The following is a 24134-nucleotide window of genomic DNA, read 5'->3' as shown; positions in this document are numbered from 1 at the left end:
GACCGTTTTCTTTGAAATTGGTGTCAAAATTCTCGTTTTGATGAGCTCTATCCTAATTTGATATAATTTTTATATTTCTAATGCTTCTTATTAAAAACTAATTTACTGACTAATTATCTACTAATTTAACCGGATTTACAGAGGTGAATTAAGTTAAAGCTACTTGGTTGGACTTGATTGATTAAATAACTTGGATGTAGAGATTAATGGTGATTTTATCATTATGATTAGATTGTATTTAGGTATAAATTTAGTACCACAGTATATCTTGTATTGATTTAGTTTGATATTAAATTTATTTTATCATTATAATTAAATTGTATATAAGTATAAATTAATATAGAATGTATGTTATTCTCGTATTAATTCCATGTTGATACTATTTAACATTAGATTGATTTCATTTTACAATTGAATTATATCTTTAACTTATAAATAGATACTCACTCAAATACTAAGAACGAATATTAGTTCATTTTTGTTTGTTATAAATTTTAATCATAGGGTTAACTACCAAACATGCCCCCGAATTATTAAGCTAACAATAATGACCTTCATTTTTATTATCGATAAAATAACCTTTAATAATTTAAAAACGTGCACGAAATACCCAGTCATCAAGAGAGACATTCTTCATTAACAGAAATGTCTAATGTGGCAAACGAAATGTAAACGTGGCATACACTCTCCTTAGCAATTACCATTTGGCCGTTTCATCTCCTCCCCCCCCTCTCTCTCTCTCTCTCTCTCTCTCTCTCCCCTTTACCTCTCATTTCTTCCACTTCCTCATGGCATTGTCTTTATTATCAACCCCAAATTTGTTAATCCTAAACCCCCAATGTTTAATAAAAAAACATATCATCCTCCATCGCCACCACGATCGCCACCTCTCCCGCCTTCATTATGTAACACGCTAATATTCAAATCCTTGTGCTCGAGTCATAAGTCAATGATATTATGGTGGTACGACTCTCAGGTGGATCTTTAATATATAAATATAAGTATAATTAGAAGGAGTATTAATCGAGAAGCCTGAAAAGAGTAAAAATAAAATCGCGAAGGCGTATCACTCATGTTTCGATAACTAAAAGATAAAGTGTGAAGTCGAAAACGATATACGGAGGTATAAAGGAGATTAAGAGATAGATAACAGATAGATATATATAACATAAGTAGATAGCCACTAGTCGCGACCCGCGAAGTTTAGGCCGGCTAAGGTACAGTATGAAAATAGTTGACAATAGTACCTCCTAATCTCTCCCAAAAGAAACATAAGAGCCTCTATAGGCAAATTCAAAAGAGTTCAATATATAAGATAATATTTTCAAAACAAAGGTAGAGATATTCTAAGCAAAATATAAAGTAGAGAATATACTTTTTTCCACCAAGCATTCACACTATATTCTCGCTAATCCATAAATAGGCAACTGTCATAAGGGAAGACTAAATCTAATTCATCTCTTAAATGCTTCCCAACTTGCTAACTCTCTAACAACTCAGAATCAGAATCATAAACAAAACCATAAGCAGTTATTCTGTCTCAGCAATTCTATACCAATACATCATATCCTTACTTGGAGCAAGTGAATCCACTTCACTGCATCTACCCAGGGAGCTCAAATTATCTCATTCAATAATCATCATCATTATTCAATTACATCATCAATTTATCTCATCAAGAACAGCCCTCAGTGTCCATTGACACCAGCATGAGGAACCTCTCAGTGGTACAAACACAAGCAATACAGGCAAGTAATATACAGTTAAGGTACAAGAAGAACAAGTAGCGCATAATCAGATAACATAGCATATAGGAGATAGCAATCCAAAACAAATAGGCAAACCCAAACAATTCAAACATATGAAAATGATGAATGCCTGTCCTATGGCTGATGATATCATCTATCGGTTATCAAGCCAACCCGACGTGTCCGGTAGCTAACCCGGGCACAGTCTCTCTGTTGCGCATTAATATCATTAGAGGAAATATGTGCCCTGTCACTATTAGAGGGTATATGCGCCCTGTCGCCATTAGAGGGTATCTGCGCCCTGTCGCCATTAGAGGGTATCGGTGCCCTGTTACCCTTACAACCAGAGAGAAAACACAAGCATACTCACATTCAACATTTTCTATCATTATTCATTTACCACATTCGTTCATTAATCATATATGCATCTCCGGTATACTCACCACATGCTAAGGCGTCTGCAATCAATCATTGTTGTTATCAAACCTCAAACATTAACCTGGAGCAAGCGTAACGAATCACAACCCTTGCTACTACCAGGTATCACAAATACATATTATTCATAAATCCATAATTAAACTCATTATCATAATCCTCTTTTCCCATCACATACCCGGAGCAAGTGGACAATGCCACTGCCTACTACCCGGGTTCACGCATCACATTCCACATTTGATCATTAATCATACACATATACATACTTAGTTATCACTCAATTCTTATCGCAGCCATCCGGCTCATGGCATAACCCATAACCAGCCAATAATCACCATCAAATACAGCCCTTTGGCTCACGACATACACCACATTTCTATCAACACCCTCAGCAAATCATACAGTTATTATTAATCATAACTCATCATTAATCTCACTTAATTCATCCACAAGTGATCAGATGTCCTAGCCTCTTTTCATTACTGGGCATACTATAAGGATTTAGGACATAGAGGGTGAGAATAGAGACTTAGAAGTCTAGAATTTGGCTTTAACAACTCAAAAATCAACCTTGGAGTGAAAACAGGGTCACGCGTGCGCATCGCCCACACGCACGCGTGGAACACCAAAGAGTCCATCGACGTGTATGCGTCGCCCACGCATACGCATGAATGAAAGGAAAGCCAAGTGACGCGTACGCGTGGGTGCGTTTTGTGCCCCATGCACAAAACCAGCACAACTCAGGCACAACTCTCGGAAATTTGGCTGGGCAATTAGTGCAGCGCATCGATGCGTACGCATGGGCCATGCACATGCGTGGATGGTGTATTTTCGAAAACGATGCGTGTGTGTGGGTGAGCATTCTCCCAAAAATTTTACTAAGTTAAAAAGCTGCAGAATTCACTGTTTCATACCCCAAACTTCCAACACACATAACTTCTACAAAACTCCTTTTCAAACCATTTTTGAACCGTTGGAAAGATCGTTGAATAAACTTTCATAAAAGTCCAATTTTGAAGAATTCCAAACTCCGTGGACCGAGATACGGCCCGCCGAAGTTGGTAAAAAATCAGCTTTTGTCCAAATATAGAAATCATCACTTTTTCCAATGTTCCCAAGCCAAATTCGTTTCACTCATCCAAATAACTACAACCCAATCACATCCATATAATTACAATCAACCAAAACCAAACCTACCTCATCTACACCATTTCACCCAAAACCATCAAATTCCACTCTTAAATTCCTCAAACCATATTATTCAATAACCAAACCAATCATTCACACATTCAATGTCTAGAATCCATCCAATCACTCATGTCGTCACATAATATACACGTCAACTTACCTTACTTACCACTTTTTGGCCTCCGGCCCAAATTCACAATTTAAATGTATATTTCACAAATCAATATTCATTATCCAACTCATCAAATTCTCAACACACTAAACATACAAGACCACACAATCCTTAACTCAATCATTAATTCACAATACATATCAATTATGCATATTAGCACCAACCATTTACACAATCCAAACTTAATCCTAGGGGCATCTAGCCTAGGAATTCTCATCACATCACACGGTACTTAAATGAAACTTAAAGTGTACCTCTTGTAGCCAAACTAATTGAGCCTCTTCTATAGAAGTCTCCACCAATCTTATCTCTAAGCCTCACCAAAACTCCTCAAGCAACATCAATCTCCCAATGGTGCACCAAGATCACCAAATACACTAACATAACCAATTTCATATATATATACATTAATATAGGGTTCATGAAATTGATAAATCACAAGAATTTGAGCACATCTTACCTTAACCTACTGAAGTTTGTGATGATTCTCACCCATGGCTCATACTAGAGCACTCCTAAACAACCAAAATCATAAGATTTCCTCAAAATCCAAACCAAATTCGAATTTAAAGAGGAAAACGAAAATTAGGCAGAGGAAAGTGGATTAATCACCATAAAACTTAGATATAATTGTAGAGGAAGAGAAGAGCGACGCGTGGCCGCAAACGGCTCGTCAATCGGAGCTCCGGAGAGAAAGTTATGGTGATTTGAAGATCAAATCGAGTTAGGTTTTCTCTCTTCTCTTATCTCTTCTCAATTCAGCGCCCCAACCCTTTCTTTTAGGGTAAAATGAGCTGAAATGCTCATAACTAATGTTTATATATGTTGGGTCTTGGGTCCACTTAAGCCCGGTTCACTTATATTTGTCCGTTGGCCCAATTTTGAGCAAAAACCTTTAAGATTAGCGCTCCAAATCGCATTTTAAATATTTCTACCTTCCCTAATTAAAATTCCTCATTTCTTAACTTTGTTTACTTATAATTAATTTTTTCAGCTGCAGTACCAGACAGATCTCAGTCGGTACTACCGGTCAAAATTCCAGTGCGCGTCTTCACGCAGAAAACTATGTTTTTCGACTCAGAAAAATTCACTGAATCTAAATATCATATTTAAATTATCAAATTCCAATTGCCAAATCTTCTAACCATATTCGCTCCTATTTAATTTATTATTTAATTAATTATGGTTAGACCGGGTTTTACACGCCACTTCCTCTTTCCAACCGAGGCCATCCTGCAACCCAACAAGCCCTCATGGTCCCACAAGCCCCTTTCTATTTTGTCCCTGGCAACCCGAGAAACCCAACAAGCAAACACTATTTTTTTCTCATTCTGATGTCATAGCCACCGCCGTAGCTTTGTCTTCTTCTCTTCCCAACGCCAGAAACTACATCACAACAACCAGAAACTACACCCATAACTAGAACATGAGGATGATCGAAACCGGAAGGCAAGCGTGGTGGTCAGAACTGGAAGGTGAGCGGCACAACCAGAATTGGAAGGTGAACATGACTGGATATGTAAGGCGAGCTTAACGGGATGGGAGTTGGCTCCTTCGTTGATGTCGGAAGGCATGCTCGGACAGAGACATCAATGTGTTAATGTAGTTGTGGTGAGCCTGAGAAGGAAGATTAGAGACAGAGAAGGATGAGTAAGGTGGAGAGAAGGATGTTGCTCCAGTGGTGCAAGTTGGCGTTGGAGGCGATCTCAGCAGAGTTGGCAGGGACGATTTTGTGAGTGGTTTCATGGGTTCTTGTTGCCGTTGTTGTTGGTAGTTAGAGACTCAAAAATGTTGAATGACGAAAAATGGGGATGTAGATATGGAAATAGAAAATTGGAAACAAGGGAAAGAAAGAAATTTGGAAGATTAGGGATTTAATTGGGAAAATTAGGATTTTAAACAGTGCCATATCATTAGTTACAGATGCCACATTTGTATTCCATTTAGCACATCAGATATTTCTGTTAACGGAGAATGTCTTTTTTGACGGTTGGATATTTCGTGCACGTTTTTAAATTATTAAAAGTTATTTTTGTCGATAATAAAAGTGGCGGGGTCATTATTGTTAGCGTTTGAATAATTTGATGGCATTTTTTTAACCCTTTAATCATATTACATGAGCAATTTAGACATTTAAATACAAATATATATTAGAATAAAAAATAATAGCATATCAATATTTATAATTAAATTTTATAAATAATATAATCAGACTTAATCTACATTATTTATACTCAAAATACAAATAAATTAAACTATACGATGGTTCTTAACTTTCTGTCTTCGTTGAAATGCGATCATATTGCTGTAAAAAAAATGCTTTTGTGCATTCTCTTATTCAAAGTTTGATCATCCTATTATAGAGAGTTTGACTACTTTAATATTCATTATTCATTTTTTGTAAAATTATTTATATTGTAAAAAAATATTCTAATTTATCTTCAATACTTAGGGTTATTTCAAATATTTTTCTAAATTTTATACCTAATATTTAAATAATTAATAAAATATTTTTAAAATAAATATAATTAGACTATCCCAATTTTTACCACTTTTATTAATTATACTTTATTTTTTCTAAATAAATAAAAGTATAATTATTCACTTTTAGGGATAAAAATAAATAAAAATAAGACAAATCAGACTTTACCCTTAATAAATCAGATATGTAATGTAATTACTTAACTTAAATCTGACATGCAGTCTATTATAGATTATTTTTTAAGTATTAATCCTAGTTTGAATTCTGTTAACAAGTTTGACATTTTTTTTCTTATGAAAGGGATATTTAACAACCTTTTCTAAAAAAATATTCTTTTATTAGAAAAAATTACTTACAAACAATATAACAAATTCAATATTTATAACCTTATCTAAATTTTTAAACATTGAAAATATACAAAAATATTTATAATAATGTATACCAAATTTAAAAAATTTAATAAATTTTAGTTATGAAAAAATTATTTACACATCTATTTTGATTTTAACATAGGCAAGTAAACCTATTAAGATAGTTAATTAAGCTTATTTGGATTTAGCCTGTCGATACATTTATAATTTTAAAACAATTTAGGTATAAGCTTATTTTATGACGAGTCAAGTCGGTCAAACACAGGTCAAACTATAAGTCTTTGACTAGCGATTTAACTTATTTTAACTTATATTTATTGTACATTCACTACAAAATTCTTGTTTGTTTGTGGATATTTTTTAGTGGGAGTTATTAAAACCTCCATAGTATATTTTATTTATGAAAAGCCCAACCCAAAAAAAAAAACAAATTGAGCATACAAAAAAAATCAGAAGAGTTCTTCCAGGGAGAGAACGAGGTTTGAGTTTAAACCCTAAATTCTCGATTCTATCACCACTGCCATTCATCTTCTCGCCGTCGTTGCTGCCAAGTCTCCTCCGTCAACACGTACCGGTGGGGTTATGAATGGAGGACGAGGTGATCGTGGAGCCTCTTAATTCGTGGAGCTCTCGCCTCTCGGAATAGTAATGCTTTAGATCTTGGAGAGTTTACATGTTCTGCGTCGTCTTCCACGGTGGGTTCTGCCACTGATTCTGCTTTTGCTCTAACAGCCTGAAGCACTCAGAGTGCGATTTGGGTGCAGACTCAGTGGCGCTGGCTGAGTAGATCTGGAAGGCAAGCGAGCGGGAGACTTTGGAAGCTTCGATTGAAACCGCATTCAAAGCTATCAAATCTCGTGGAACTGATTTTGATGTCGTTCTAAGTCATTGAGGTGAAGATTTGTTCCTACTTTGTTCTTGTTTAGTTCGAGACTTAAATTTCATAGTTTCAATTATGTGAATTATATATGACACATTCTACATTTTAATTTATGTAATAACTATGTATTTCAAATAAGCACATCTAAACAGAAAGACATTGGTCACTCGATCATGATATTTAAAAATAATATTTATTTTGAAGAGAATTCTTGTGGTTCATTGATATAATCTTACCATAGAACATGAACACTAATACTAGCAAGGACAGACTGCATTTATATGACGGATTTGAGATACTTCTTTAGTTGAGAATACCTGCAAGTAACTAGTTTTGTCGTATTGAAAACTTATGTAAAGGTTTCCATAAATTGAACTAGGATCTTTATTTGTGAGATTTTTGACAATTGAGCTTTCACTCTTATTGAGAAATCAAATTTTGGTGAGGTTTCATGCTCCAAAGAATGTAACAAGAAAAAAGGGGATTTATGCTCAAACTAACAAGCCTGCATCTGCTGATGATGAAGATATGGACCCCACTGTAAGTTCCATTGCAGCACTGCAATGCTTTTCAAGAGTGATTTGATTTTCTAAAATATTCCATATCTTTTTGGGTGCAGCAATCCCTTGAGAACAGGCTCAAGTACCTTGCGGATTAGAAGGCTGAAGGGATTAACCCATACCTGCACAAGTTCTCTGTGACCATTGTGACTGTGTCTTTGCACATTGGGGTTTCATGGATTATGTGCCAACAACCTGATGCTCCTCAACCAATGGTATATACATTTGTATTTTTACATGATTAATGTTTTGAAGATTATATATATTATATTCGGTGGCTAGGTTTTTCCAGACTGGAGGCACATTCCAAAATTATTACATGGTAAATTATATTAATCATAAAATCTTATTTATATAAATTGTTTTGGTTAATTTCATACTAAATGTTTATATTTATTTTTGGTCAGTATCATGGTAGGACTAACTTTTATAGAACCGCTGGTGGACCATATATTACCACTTCATACGATTCTGATGCTCCTCTTGATGAATATGGTAAAATTACATTGATCAAGAATATCATTTTCTAATATTTTTCCATGAATAATCCTTGAACAATGAATTTTTGTGTGATCATAAAAGCAAGAATAAATTCAACAAAGAGCTTGAGAACTTCATTAGCACATAATCATCCTAATGATAGTGAACAACAAGCTTTGTGCTCCTGGAAGTAGCCTCACTAGCAGCAGCATCCATCTCCTTACTTGATTTTTTCTTCTTCACAGATGCAACTTTCTTATGCCACGCTTTCACGTCAGTTACAGGTGCATCCTCTGCCTTCCCTATTCCAACAATTTCTATAGTTGTCTTTCCATCTGCCACAGAATGGTTTGCTCTCCATATGTAGAATTGAATTAGACAATTTAAAATCTCACATTCCTTCAGAGTTAGGCTTATGCTTGCCTCCAAGAACAACTAGATCCTGGTTCTTAAAGTAAGATAGGTTATTATCTGTCACACTTTCATTTTAATATCTAAATTTTATCTTTTACTGAAATTCTATCTCAATTTTTTTATTTGTTTTCTTTATTTTTATAGTGACTTATATTTCTCTAGTTGTACAGACCCAAAAGCTTTCAGCTTAAATTGCTGGAGGACAACACAGCTGAGGCACTGCTAGATTTGGATTCATTATTAGGCCTTACGGAAATAAGCTTCAAGAAAGGAGAAAGATCTAGTGTCAAATCTGTAACAAAACTTGGCATGTCTATAGGTCCTTCAGGAGAATTTTGTGTTCCATACTCCCTTGCTCATCTTTGAATGCACCGAGGACGGTGCAAACTTTTAGGTGTGGGGAGGTCGTCCGACCGTTCAGCAATTTTGGGTGACAAGTTCCTAATTCCAACACTTTTACATTTCATTTTAGGTTTTTAGGATTTTTACTTGCATTTTCTTATTTTTGCATACATATACAAAATAAGCTTAGTCAAAATAATGAAATTTTTGAAGATTTCTATCTATAGGGCATCTCAATTGATTTGAGTGAAAACTTTTCATAGAACTTGCTTGAATTATATATATTGTGGATCATGATTTTTGAGCAAAGAACACAAGCAAGTGAGTTTTGAGCCTAATGGTGTGGTTACATCTTATAACCACTTAGGTTTCCTTCTTGTGTGCATTATTCTCTTTCTATGATTGTAATCTTTGATTTGTTCGATTCTTTATGTCCATTATTTTGTGTATTCATGTATTTATATGATTGAGGCCATTATTTCATTAGCTCACTTAACCAAATAGCCTACCTTTTATCATCCATTGCAACCAAATTTGAGCCTATGCTTAACCCAATTATTCTTCATTTTAGCACATTACAAGTCCTAAAGCGGAAAACAATAAAAGTCCCTTGTTTGAATCTTTGATTGGCCTAGGCTAGTGAGAGTGTCTATTATTCAAGTTTGGGGAGATTTGGGAACATTGGTTGGGATAAAAAGGATGTTTTGTATTTTTTTATTTGGGAATTGGGTGTATACTCTTGTATTGATTAAATGTAAGACCTTATGCATTGATATTCTTGAAAAAAAAAAGAAAAAGAAAAAAATGATGAGAAAAAAAACAAAAGAAAAAGAAAAAGAAAGAAAAAAAATTATTATATAAAAAGAAAAGAAACAAAAATAGAAAAGAAAGAAACAAGAAAAAAAAGAAAGAAATAAAAAGGGGACAAAATGCCCCAAAGAAAAGCTCAACAAGGGTTAATGCATAAGTGTTGTGAAATGAAAAAAGAAAATACATGAGTATGTAGAAAAGTGAAAAATGGGTAGTTATGTTAGAACTTAATTGTATAGGATGTCATAGGTTAGGTGGGAAGTTTAAGCTTATCAAAGATTCAAATTTCAAGCTTACTTGACCAAATATGCATCCTACCTTAACCCTAGCCCCATTACTACCAATGAAAAGACCTCATGATAGATGTATGCATGCATGAAATATATGTCGATTGTTAGAAGAAAAAAAATCTTAGAAAGCATGAAATAGAGGATAATTGAGAGAATCAACCCTAAAACACTTGAACGAATAGAGTGCAATTACATCCGGTGAGGGTTTGATGCTCAATTACATGTTTCCACCTACACTCATCAACTTTCATGTAAGTTTGTAAAAATATTTAATAGCTCAATCAATTGTGGATTAGACTTGCTAGTCCTTAGCCCTTGTGCATATATGCTTCTTGGGAATTGATTTATTTTGACCAAGCAATTGCATTCATTTAGATAGTTGCATTAAGATAGGTTACATATAGTTTAGTTTCCATTGAATAAATGCCACGCCCTTTACTTCATTCTTAGTTTAAGCATGAGGACATGCTTAGTTTAAGTGTGGGGAGGTTGATAAACCCCATTTGTATGGTTTTGTGATTCTCCCTTAATTTGTGATTAAGTGTGAAAACATGCTTTTTAGGCCTTTAACTTGATGATTTTAATCTCCCTTTGATTCCACTAGATGCCTTGATGTGTTTGTTAGTGATTTCAGATTGAAAAGGCTAAGAATGGATCAAAGGAGTGAAGAGTAAAGCATGCAAAGTGGAGAAGATCATGAAAAGCCAAAGAGTTAAACTCGCCCATGGACGCGCGCGTGCACCTGGCGCTTACACGCACCTTGCGAATTACCCCATGGATGCGTACGTGTGCTGTGCGCGTCAGTGTCGATGTTGGAATATGATTTTTTAATGATAACATGGCCAGTGAATTCAGAAGGGTTATGGGGCCCAATCCCAACCAACTTTGGCGCCTAAACTACTATTTAAAGCCAAGGATTGAAGAGCAAAGGGGGATTTTCAATCACACACACACATTAGGATTAGTTTAGAGTTAGTTTTAGAGAGAGAAGCTCTCACTTCTCTCTAGGATTAGGATTAGGATTAGGTTAGTTCTTAGATCTAGGTTTTCATTCACTCTTTCTTCTACTTCTACTTCTTAATTATTTGTTGTTACATTCATCTTCTTCCATTCTTTTGTTGTAATTTCCTTTATGTTATTTCTATATTTTGTTGTAGATCTACTTTTGTTCCTTTTATTCTCTTTTAATTCAATTAGAGGTAATTCATAATAATTGTATTTCTTTTGATTGTTGTTGTTAACTCATTGCAATAATTGTTGTTGGATTCCATTCTTGTTGTTGATTTACTATGCTTTCCTTTTGTGCCTTCCAAGTGTTTGATAAAATTCTTGGTTGGATTTTAGTGTAGGTTTTGTTTCTCTTGGCCTAGGTAGAGTAATTAGTGACTCTTGAGTTGTCTAATTCCTTTGTTGATTGATAATTAGAAGTTGCTAATTAATTTGAATGCTTCTAAAGCTAGTCTTTCCTTTAGGAGTTGATTAGGACTTGAGGAATCAAATTGATTCATCCACTTGACTTTCCTACATGGTTAGAGGTTAACTAAGTGGTAGCAATGAATAATTTGTGGTCACAATTGAGGAGGATAACTAGGATAGGACTTCTAGTTCTCATATCTTGCCAAGAGCTTTGTTAGTTGTTAGTTTATTTTCTTTGCCATTTATAATTCTCGTCTAAAATCTTAAAAACCCCAAATATAACTCACAACCAATAACAAGACACTTTATTGTAATTCCTAGGGAGAATGACCCGAGGTTTGAATACTTCGGTTTATAAATTTTAGGGGTTTGTTTTAGTGACAAACAACTTTTTGTATGAAATGATTATTGATTGGTTTAGAAACTATACTTGCAACGAGAATTCATTTGTGAAATTCTATACCATCAAAAATTCAATCATCACGTGCGCACAGCTGTGTGTGGGCACACATCAGAAAACCTGGTTCTGCTGCAGCTTACAAAAATTCAGTTTTTCACACCAATTTTCCGGCATTCATAACTCCCTCTACAAAATTCGGTTTTCCGCAAACTTTATATCGATCTCAAGCTTGTTAAACCCTCTTTAATTTAAAACAAATCTCGTCTTTATGCAAAATTTGTAGGGCAAGATATGGACTGCCAAAGTTTGTCCAAAATTCACATTTTACCAAATATACCCCAAACCCCATTTTTCACCAATTTCTCATTCTCTACCCACAAACCTGCAGATTTTCAACACAACAAGTCTTATTCCATCATCACCAACCACTAGCACATCAATGTCCATACCATTCCATAAAATTCTTACAATGATCCCAATAGATCAACATGTATCACATACATCAATTCTTCAACACATATATCAATCCTTCATTAATAATTACAAAAACAATTATTCAACACCAACAACTTATACTCATAATTTCCAATACAAGTTCAACAATAAATTTATTCAACATCTTCACTAAATTAATCATTTAATGCATTTAACCACTTCAACCTAACATATGGTTCTCTAGGCTAAGTTTTCACAACACCTTAAATGTTAAACACGCGAAACCTAAACCATGCCTTGGCCGATCACTTTATTCAATCCAAGGCAGCCTCACAAGCTAGAACACAGCCCTCCAAGCTCAAAGAAACCAACCACAAACCGAGCTTTAATCACCAATAAGCCTCGAAATACTCACTTTTCAATCTCAATGCATATATATGAACTCAATTCACACCTAATTCAAGTATATACTCCAAATTCAGCTTCTTCATACTAAAATGAAAATTGATTAGGGTTTAGATTACTCTTACCGTACCCACACGTATAGTGACTCAAGCCCAATATGCTCCGGAAGATTATATCACAAGAGTTCAATTTCACCACAAGAAAAGGGGTAGAGATTCTGAAACAAAAATGAAGCGTACCGATAAAATTGATTTGATAGAAATGTAGAGCTCGACGCGCTGGATGCGTGGCCGCAAACGGTGCGGTGATCGGAGCTCAAACGGGAAAGTTATGGTAGGTGGGGTGTTTGATGAGGGTTATGGAGTTTCCCTTCCTCCCCAATCTGTTTGGCGTTGTTGCATGAAGTGGGGAAGAACAAGCTGCTGCTTCTTTTAAGTTATGGGTCCAGTTGGACCCACGGGCCCGATTTGGACCCCGGTTCAACTGGTTTGACCCTTCCGGTCTAATTTTGGGCCAAATTTTCGAAATTGGTATCAAAATTCTCGTTTTGACAAGCTCTATCCTATTTTGATACTAGTTTTGCATTTTTAATTTTCCTAATTAAAATTCAAATTATTGACTAATTATTTACCAATTTTAGCGGGTTTACATCCTTCTCAATTAGGAATTTTGTCCTCAAAATTCAGAGCGAGTTACCTGAAAAAAGAGGTGTGGGTAGTCTTTCTGCATCTCTGACTCAAGCTCCCAGGTATATTCTTCAATACCAGCCCGACTCCAAGCTACTTTTACCAAAGAAACCTCTTTCTCGTGTAAATGCTTAATGCTAGTATCATCAATTCTAACCGGAGTTACTGGAAGCGTCAGATCTTCTCTCACTTGAATTGATTCCAGCTCTAGGACATGACTAGGATCAAAAGTGTATTTACGAAGTTGCGATACGTGAAACACGTCATGTAGGTTCGAGAGATGTGATGGTAAAGCGATCCTATACGCCACTGGTGCAATTCGCTTCAAGATTTCAAATGGCCCAATGTAACGGGGATTTAACTTCTTAGTTTTGATGGATCTCCCTATTCCAGTGGGCGGAGTAACCTTCAGGAAAATGTGTTCTCCTTCCTCAAACTATAAAGGCTTCCGCCTTTGGTCAGCATAGCTTTTCTGACGGCTTTGATCCATAAGCATTCGACTCCAAATTTTCTTTATTTGCTCAGAGGTTTCACTTATCATTTCAGGTCCTATCAGGCTATTTTCTCCTGCATCATACCAACATAACGGAGACTGACATTTCCTTCCATACAAAGCCTCATATGGAGCCATCCCAATAATCGCATGATAGTTGTTATTACAAGTAAATTCCACCAGAGGCATATATCGATCCTAGCTCGCCAGCTGGATTAAAACACAAGCTCGTAGCATGTCTTCCAAGGTTTGGATTGTTCTTTCTGATTGGCCATCCATCTGAGGATGGTAGGCAGTGCTTAGGCACAATTGAGTGCCAAAATCTCGCTGAAAAGCTCCTCAGAACCGTGATGTAAAGTGAGGATCTCTATAAGATACAATAGTGGAATGTACGCCTTGTAATCACACAATATCCTTTATGTATAATCGCGCCAACTCCTCCATAGTGCAACTTATCAGAATAGGCAGGAAATGGGCTGACTTGGTCAGCCGATCTACAACCACCCAAATGGCATCACAACCTTTCCGAGTTCTTGGTAAACCCAACACAAAATCCATAGCAATACTTTCCCAATTCCATTGTGAAATCTCCAAAGGTTGAAGGGTTCCTGCTTGTCTTTGGTGTTCAATTTTGACTTTCTGACAAGTTAGGTACTTGGAAACATGCAACGCCACATCATTCTTCATTCCTGGCCACCAGAACATCGTCTTTAGGTCTTGGTACATCTTGGTGCTTCCAGGATGAATGGAGAACCCGCTCTTATGAGCTTCCTCTAGTATGCGCTGTCACAAATCCCCGACATCTGGCATCATTATTCGACCTTTGAACCTCTATAACCCATCTTTATCTTCTGACACTCTCCATTGCTTACCTTTCTCAATTACTGGCAAAATCTTATACAGTTCTTGGTCATTCTGATGAGCCTTTAGTAGTTCGGCCTTAAAGTTGTTTGAAATCTGTAACTGGCTTAGGCATAAAGTCCCAAACTTTTCTCTGATTCCCAGTTTCCATCCATGGAAAGCTTTTAGCAATTCTTCCTCTCTTAGCATCATCCAAGCAGCACATAAGGATTTTCTACTCAAGGCATCCACCACCACATTCGCTTTTCCTAGATGGTAGTTCAGCTCGAAGTCATAATCCTTTAGGAGTTCCATCCACCTCCTCTGATGCATATTCAACTCTTTTTGTTCAAATAGATACTTCAGGCTTTTATGGTCCGAGAAAACTTGAAACTTCACACCATAGAGGTAATGTCTCCAAATGGATAAAACAAAAATCACAAAATAAGAAGCGCAACGCTCAAGAGAAAGGATTACTTGCGTGCTAAGAAACCGAAAAGTTAAGGATAGGAATATGTAGAGAGTCATACGAGTGCCAATAATACAGAGGAACTAGCTCCTGACTCAGCCTACGAAACCAAAGCTGGCTGGAGAATATTTATATATGTATATATATGTGTGTGTATACACACACACACACACACACACACACACACACACACACACACACACACACACACACACACACACACACACACACACATATATATATATATATGTATATATATGTATCCAAGCACCCAAAATACAGAATCAAGCCCCTAACTCTCCTGTAGCCTCCAGAAGGAACAAAGTAAACAAGATTCTTGGAGAGCAAGCTAAGTACATGAGTCATATATATACAAATATAAAGCCCAAAATACACCTAGGACGACTCCGCTTCCATAATCCAGACGCCTAGTGAGGAGCCTCTCGACCTGCATCTGAAAACAACAACACAGTATAGGGTGAGAACCGGAGGTTCTCAGCATGGTAAAGGTGCCACGCCTATAATAATTAAGGTCCTGGGAATGCCAGAGGCAATCCTAGAACTCCAACATACGGTTATAAAACTTAATCTCTAAACAGAAACCATAAAAAGAGATAGGTAATCTAAGTATACTATACTCACTTGCCTTGAACCTAACACCTAACACTTAACCAATTCACCATTCCTCCATCCCTCTGTCATCCATAATTCAACAAAGACAAACAACCAAACAGATTCACACACAAGTAAGAAACAGATAGTGCAAGTAGCAAGTATAATAGGTATCAGGATATATATTCAGTTAGGCAATCTCAAGTAATGCATAGCAGACAAAACAAACAAATGCACATGATGCATGCCTGTCCAATGGCTGATGAGGCTCATCTGTCGGTTATCCAACCAACCCGACAAGTCCGAAAACCTTAGACTGTCTCCCATCGCGCATCCCCAGAAGTCTATGCATAGATTTCACATAAATTCATCATTCAAATATTCATTCATAAATCACTCAATGGGGGTTATCCATACCCGAAAATTTATATGTGCCTGGTCACACTTACGACGTAGGGTCAACAAAGTATCGAGATTCAACCTAAAACACATGGTGGCGAGCCATAGTTCTGTTACCCAGGGAAACTCGTATCTCAGATATCATCATTCATAAGACATTTTATTTTTATAATCATTATATAATCATTTATCCAAGCCGTGGCATATTAACTTCATTCATTAACCACTTTCCTTTCACGTTTCTCATTATATTTACCTCTTTCTTCACTCCCAAGTTACCTCAAACTCCTAACTTCTGCTATTTACTAAACTTATTGGGTCTAGGATTAACAAGGCAAAAATAAGGGGTTTAGGGTTCAAAATCATGTTTAGAACAAAAAACACAGGTACTGGAAAGCAGCGCGTGTGCGTACGTGCACACCTGTGCGTGCGCACAGCCCAAAAAGAAAGTAGAACATGTGCATGCACACGAACGTGTGCGTGCGCACACATCATTTGGTGTGCATGCGCCTCACCTGTGCCAGCGCCACCAACAGAAGGCCCATCCTTGCGTGTGTGAGCGCACAAGAGCGTGCGTACGCACACTTTATGAAAAATACCAGGTGTGCGTGCACATAGAAGCGTGCGTACGCACAGGTAAATTTTTGCTTCCATTGGGTGCGTGCACACAGCTGTGTGCGTGGGCACACATCAGAATACCTGGTTCTGCTGCAGCTTACAAAAAATCAATTTTTTCGCACCAAATTTCCGGTGTCCATAACTCCCTCTACAAAATTTAGTTTTTCGCAAACTTTATATCATTTTCAAGCTTTTAAAACCCTTTTTAATTTGAAACAAATCTCATTTTCATCCAAAATTTGAGGAGCAAGTTATAAACTTCCGAAGTTCACCAAAATTCAGTTTTTACCAAATAACACCCAAATCTCATTTTTACCAAATTCATATTCCTTGCCCATAAAACCTGCATATTCTTAACATATCAAGCCCATTTCATTAATAACCACTCCTAAATTTCCTCTAACTAATTCAACAAGCCATAACCACCAATATATATCAACATATACCACATACATAAGCAACCCTTCATTAACATATATCAACCCTTCACATATATTAACCCTTCAACATATATATATCATTCCTTTATTAACATATATCAACATCATCATCAACCCGTCATTAATAATTCCAAAAACACATATTCAATACCAACAACTCATGCTCGTAAATTCCAACACAAGCTCAATTTCAAGAACACATATTCAATAACTTCAACCATTCATGCTCATAAATTCCAATACAAGTTCAACCATAAATTTATCCAACATCTTTAATAAGCTAATTATTTAATGCATTTAACCTTTTCAACCTAACCTATGGTTCTCTAGCCTAAGTTTTCACAACACCTTAAATGTTAAACACGCGAAACCTAAACCATACCTTGGCCGATCACTTTATTTAATCCAAGGCAACTACCCAAGCCACAACACATCCCCTCAAGCTCAGAAAAACCACCACAATCTCAGCTTTGATCACCACCAAGCTTCCAAATGCTTACTTTTCAATTCCAATGCTTATATATGAACTTAATTCACACCTAATTCACATGTACACTTAAATTTCAGATTCTACATAATAAACCAAAATTTGATTAGGGTTTAGGTGATCCTTACCATACCCACACGCGTAGCAACTCAAGCCCGATAAGCTCCACAAGCTAAATCGAACCTAGAACACCAAAATTGAACAATTTTCAACATAATTGTTCATGAATTTTCGAAATAGGAGGAAGTTGTCTGAGAAGGAAATAGTGAGTTACCTACCAAATTGTTCCATGGATTTCTAAAGCTCGTTGCGGTGAACGCGTAGTCGCAAACGGTTCGTCAATCGGAGCTCCGGATTAAAAGTTATTGAGAAATCAAACTTTGGGTGAGGGTTTGGAAGCTCCAAACGTTCTTCCTCTCTTTGCTGCATTTTCCAGCATTCTGCATGCCAAGTGAGGGAGAGAATGAGCTTCAGCTCATTTACGTGATGGGTCCGGTTGGGCCCACAGGCCCAATTTGGGCCCGGTTCAATCGATTCAGTCCATCCGGTCCAATTTTGGGCCAAATTTTTCGAAATTGGTATCGAAATTCTCTGTTTGAAGAGCTCTATCCTATTTTGATATTAGTTTTGCATTTTTAATTTTCTTAATTAAAATCCAATTTATTGACTAATTATTTGCTAATTTTACGGGGTTTATGATGAGCGGATAATTTATACGCTTTTTGGCATTGTTTTTAGTATGTTTTTAGTATGATATAGTTAATTTTTAGTATATTTTTATTAGTTTTTAGTTAAAATTCACTTTTCTGGACTTTACTATGAGTTTGTGTGTTTTTCTGTGATTTTAAGTATTTTTTGGCTGAAATTGAGGGACCTGAGCAAAAATCTGATTCGGAGACCAAAAAGGACTGCAGATGCTGTTGGATTCTGACCTCCCTGCATTCGAAGTGGATTTTCTGGAGCTACAGAAGCCCAATTGGCGCGCTCTCAACGGCGTTGGAAAGTAGACATTCTGGGCTTTCCAGCAATATATGATAGTTCATACTTTGCCCAAGATTTGATGGCCCAAACCGGCGCTCAAAGTCACCCTCAGGAATTCCAGCGTTAAACGCCGGAACTGGCACCAAAATGGGAGTTAAACGCCCAAACTGGCATAAAAGCTGGCGTTTAACTCCAAGAAGAGTCTCTACACGAAAATGCTTCATTGCTCAGCCCAAGCACACACCAAGTGGGCCCGGAAGTGGATTTTTATGTCATTTACTCATCTCTATAAACCTTAGGCTACTAGTTCTCTATAAGTAGGACCTTTTACTATTGTATTGAGACATCGGGGGTAGCTATCCTTGTTTTGATGCTATCTTAGATCACTGGGAGGCTGGCCATTCGGCCATGCCTAGACCTTGTTCTTATGTATTTTCAACGGTGGAGTTTCTACACACCATAGATTAAGGTGTGGAGCTCTGCTGTACCTCGAGTATTAATGCAATTACTATTGTTCTTCTATTCAATTCCGCTTGTTCTTGTTCTAAGATATCACTTGTTCTTCAACTTGATGAATGTGATGATCCGTGACACTCATCATCATTCTCACCTATGAACGTGTGACTGACAACCACCTCCGTTCTACCTTCGATTGGGTGAATATCTCTTGGATTCCTGATACACGATGCATGGTTGATCGCCTGACAACCGAGTGCTCGTCTGACAAACGAGCCAGCCATTCCGTGAGATTAGAGTCTTCGTGGTATAGGCTAGAACTGATGGCGGCATTCAAGAGAATCCGGAAGGTCTAACCTTGTCTGTGGTATTCTGAGTAGGATTCAATGATTGAATGACTGTGACGTGCTTCAAACTCCTGAGGGCAGGGCGTTAGTGACAGACGCAAAAGAATCACTGGATTCTATTCCGGCCTGATCGAGAACCGACAAATGGATAGCCGTGCCGTGACAGGGTGCGTTGAACATTTCCACTGAGAGGATGGGAGGTAGCCACTGACAACGGTGAAACCCTTGCTTAAGCTTGCCATGGAAAGGAGGAAGAAGGATTGGATGAAGACAGTAGGAAAGCAGAGAGACGGAAGGGAAGGCATCTTCATACGCTTATCTGAAGTTCCTACCAATGAATTACATAAGTATCTCTATCTTTATCTTTATGCTTTATGCGTTTATCACCATACCCATTTGAGTTTGCCTGACTAAGATTTACAAGGTGACCATAGCTTGCTTCATACCAACAATCTCTGTGGGATCGACCCTTACTCGCGTAAGGTTTATTACTTGGACGACCCAGTACACTTGCTGGTTAGTTGTGCGAAGTTGTGTTTATGCCATGGTATTGAACACCAAGTTTTTGGATTCATTACCGGGGGTTATTTGATTTATGAAAAGTATTGATCACAATTTCGTGCACCAAGTTTTTGGCGCCGTTGCCGGGGATTGTTGAGTTTGGACAACTGAAGGTTCATCTTGTTGCTTAGATTAGGTATTTTTTTTTTCAGAATTCTTGAAGATGAATTCTAGAGTTTCATGATGATTTGTTGAAATCTGGCTGGCTGTGAAGCCATGTCTAATTTCATTGGACCGAGGTTTCAATTTATCATCACAAGAGCTTGTTGATTTCTATCAATCTTGCTTTTGGAGCAGTGATCTGCTAAGGCTTGGCTGGCCATTGGCCATGTCTAGTATTTTGGACCGAAGCTTTCTTTGAAAGCTTGGCTGGCTGTAAAGCCATGTCTAATTCCTGGACCGGAGTCTTAGACTAGCACTGCACTGATTCCTGGAATTCTCATTAAGAATTTTGATACCTTTATTTTCTTTTTCCACTTAATTTTCGAAAAAAGCACAAAAAAATTTACAAAGTCATAAAATCCAAAAATTTCTTGTTTAAGTCTAGAGTCTCATTTTAAGTTTTGTGTCAATTGCATGCATTCATTCATGTGTCTTAAGGATCTTCAAATAATTCTTGATGATTTCTTACTTTGATCTTTGAATTCTCTTGACTTGAGTGTTTTGTGTGTCTCATATGCATTATCATTTTGTTAGTGTCAGTAGTATACAAACTGCTAAGTTTGGTGTCTTGCATGCATTGTTATTTAATTCTTGTTGCATTTTGATTTTTCCTTATTATTAAAAATCCAAAAATATTTTTAATTTGTACCTTCTCAAGTCAATAATACAGAGAATTAAAGATTCAGAACATACAGCAGAGGAATTACACAGAAAAAGCTGGGCGTTCAAAACGCCCAGTGAAGAAGGACAGACTGGCGTTTAAACGCCAGCCAGGGTACCTGGTTGGGCGTTTAACGCCCAAAAGGGTATAGTTTTGGGCGTTAAACGCCAGAATGTGCACCATTCTGGGCGTTTAACGCCAAGATGGCACAAGAGGGAAGATTCTGTTTTTCAATGCAATTTTTTTTCAAGTTTTCAAAGTTTTTCAAAATCAAATCTTTTTCAAATCATATCTTTTCAATCATATGTTTTCAAAATTGATTTCTTTCTATTTTCAAAGATACTTGCTATCAATTAATGATTTAATTCAACATTTCAAATATGTTGCCTTTTCTGTTGAGAAAGGTTTAATGTTTGAATCATATCTTTTCTTGATAGCCAAGTCATTAATTTTCAAAATCAAATCTTCTTAAAATGTTTTTCAAATCATATCTTCTCAATCACATCTTTTTTTAAAACTAATCATATCTTCTTAACCACATCTTTTTCAAAATAACTTTCAATCAAATCTTTTTAATTTCTAATTTCAAAATCTTTTTCAAAAATCGCTTCACTTCTTTCTCAATCATGGTTTTCAAAAATTAATTAGTGTTTTTCAAAATGTTTTCAAAATTTCTTACTTAATTTTCGAAAATTACTTCCCTTCTTCTCACATCCTTCTATTTATGGACTAACACTATTCCTTGATGCAAAATTCGAACTCCATCTTTCTTTGATAAGTTCGAATTTTCTACTTCTGCCTTCCATTTTTCTTTTCCTCTGACACCTCAAGGAATCTCTATACTGTGACATAGAGGATTCCATATTTTCTTGTTCTCTTCTCATTCATATGAGCAGGAGCAAGGACAAAAGCATTCTTGTTGAGGCTGATCCTGAACCTGAAAGGACCTTGAAGAGAAAGCTAAGAGAGGCCAAAGCACAACTCTCTGTAGAGGACCTAACATAAATCTTCAAAGAAGAAGAACCTATGGCAGCCGAAAACAACAATAATGCCAACAATGCAAGGAAGGTGCTGGGTGACTTTACTGCACCTACTCCCGACTTCTATGGGAGAAGCATCTCTATCCCTGCCATTGGAGCAAACAACTTTGAGCTTAAGCCTCAATTAGTTTCTCTAATGCAACAGAATTGCAAGTTCCATGGACTTCCATTGGAAGATCCTCATCAGTTTTTAGCTGAGTTCTTGCAAATCTGTGACACTGTCAAGACTAATGGGGTTGACCCTGAGGTCTACAGACTTATGCTGTTCCCTTTTGCTGTAAGAGACAGAGCTAGGACATGGTTGGACTCTCAACCTAAAGAAAGCCTGGACTCTTGGAAAAAGCTAGTCAATGCCTTCTTGGCAAAGTTCTTTCCACCTCAAAAATTGAGTAAGCTTAGAGTGGAAGTCCAAACCTTCAAACAGAAGGAAGGAGAATCCCTTTATGAAGCTTGGGAAAGTTACAAACAATTAATCAGAAAGTGTCCTTCTGATATGCTTTCTGAATAGAGCATCATAGGTATTTTCTATGATGGTCTCTCTGAACTATCCAAAATGTCTTTGGATAGCTCTGCTGGAGGCTCTCTTCATCTGAAGAAGACGCCTACAGAAGCTCAAGAGCTGATTGAAATGGTTGCAAATAACCAATTCATGTACACTTCTGAAAGAAATCCTGTGAACAATGGGACTAGTCAGAAGAAAGGAGTTCTTGAGATTGACACTCTGAATGCCATATTGGCTCAGAACAAAATATTGACCCAACAAGTCAATATGATTTCTCAAAGTCTGTCTGGAATGCAAAATGCACCAAGCAGTACTAAGGAGGCTTCATCTGAGGAAGAAGCTTATGATCCTGAGAACCCTTCAATGGAAGAGGTGAATTACATGGGAGAACCGTATGGAAACACCTATAATCCTTCATGGAGAAATCATCCAAATTTTTCATGGAAGGATCAACAGAGACCTCAACAAGGTTTCAACAATAATAATGGTGGAAGAAACAGGTTTAGCAATAGCAAGCCTTTTCCATCATCTTCTCAGCAACAGACAGAGAGTTCTGAGCAGAATACCTCTGACTTAGTAGCCATGGTCTCTGATCTAATCAAAACCACTCAAAGTTTCATGACTGAAACAAGGTCCTCCATTAGAAATTTGGAGGGACAAGTGGGTCAGCTGAGCAAGAAAATTACTGAACTCCCTCCTTGTACTCTTCCAAGCAATACAGAAGAAAATCCAAAAGGAGAGTGCAAGGCCATCAACATGGCCAAATTTTGGGAGGAAGGAGAGGCAGTGAACGCCACTGAGGAAGACCTCAATGGACGTCCACTGGCCTCCAATGAGGAACCATGGGAATCTGAGGCTCAAAATGAGACCATAGAGATTCCATTGGACTTACTTCTGCCATTCATGAGCTCTGATGAGTATTCTTCCTCTGAAGAGGATGAGTATGTCACTGAAGAGCAAGTTGCTAAATACCTTGGAGCAATCATGAAGCTAAATGACAAGTTGTTTGGAAATGAGACTTGGGAGGATGAAGCTCCTTTGCTCACCAAAGAACTGGATAACTTGTCTAGGCAGAAACTGCCTCAAAAGAGACAGGATCCTGGGAAGTTTTTAATACCTTGTACCATAGGCACCATGACCTTCAAGAGGGCCTTATGTGACTTAGGGTCAAGTGTAAACCTCATGCCTCTCTCTGTAATGGAGAAGCTAGGGATCTTTGAGGTGCAAGCTGCAAAAATCTCACTAGAGATGGCAGACAATTCAAGAAAACAAGCCTATGGACTTGTAGAGGATGTTCTGGTAAAAGTTGAAGCCCATTACATCCCTACTGATTTCATTGTCCTAGAGACTGGAAAGTGCATGGATGAATCCATCATCCTTGGCAGACCCTTCCTAGCCACAGCAAAGGCTGTGATTGATGTTGATAGAGGAGAGTTGATCATTCAAGTGAATGAAGAATCCTTGATGTTTAAGGCTCAAGGATATCCCCCTGTCATCATGGAGAGGAAGCATGAAGAGCTTCCCTCAAAACAGAGCCAAACAGAGCCCCCAC

At 37.1% G+C, this 24134-nt stretch overlaps 1 non-coding gene across 1 annotated transcript; it reads right to left on the bottom strand.

Annotated features, from left to right (window-relative positions):
- Positions 1-22471: 22471 nt before the first annotated feature.
- Positions 22472-22579, bottom strand: LOC114927111 (small nucleolar RNA R71). The gene has a single exon (XR_003817509.1). It is a non-coding gene; the product is annotated as a small nucleolar RNA R71 (small nucleolar RNA).
- Positions 22580-24134: the final 1555 nt, after the last annotated feature.

Source organism: Arachis hypogaea, unplaced genomic scaffold (genome assembly GCF_003086295.3).
Source record: "Arachis hypogaea cultivar Tifrunner unplaced genomic scaffold, arahy.Tifrunner.gnm2.J5K5 arahy.Tifrunner.gnm2.scaffold_37, whole genome shotgun sequence".
Lineage (NCBI taxonomy): Eukaryota > Viridiplantae > Streptophyta > Magnoliopsida > Fabales > Fabaceae > Arachis > Arachis hypogaea.
The sequence above is the reverse complement of the archived record's forward strand: the minus strand, read 5'-3'. Positions and strand labels throughout refer to the sequence as shown.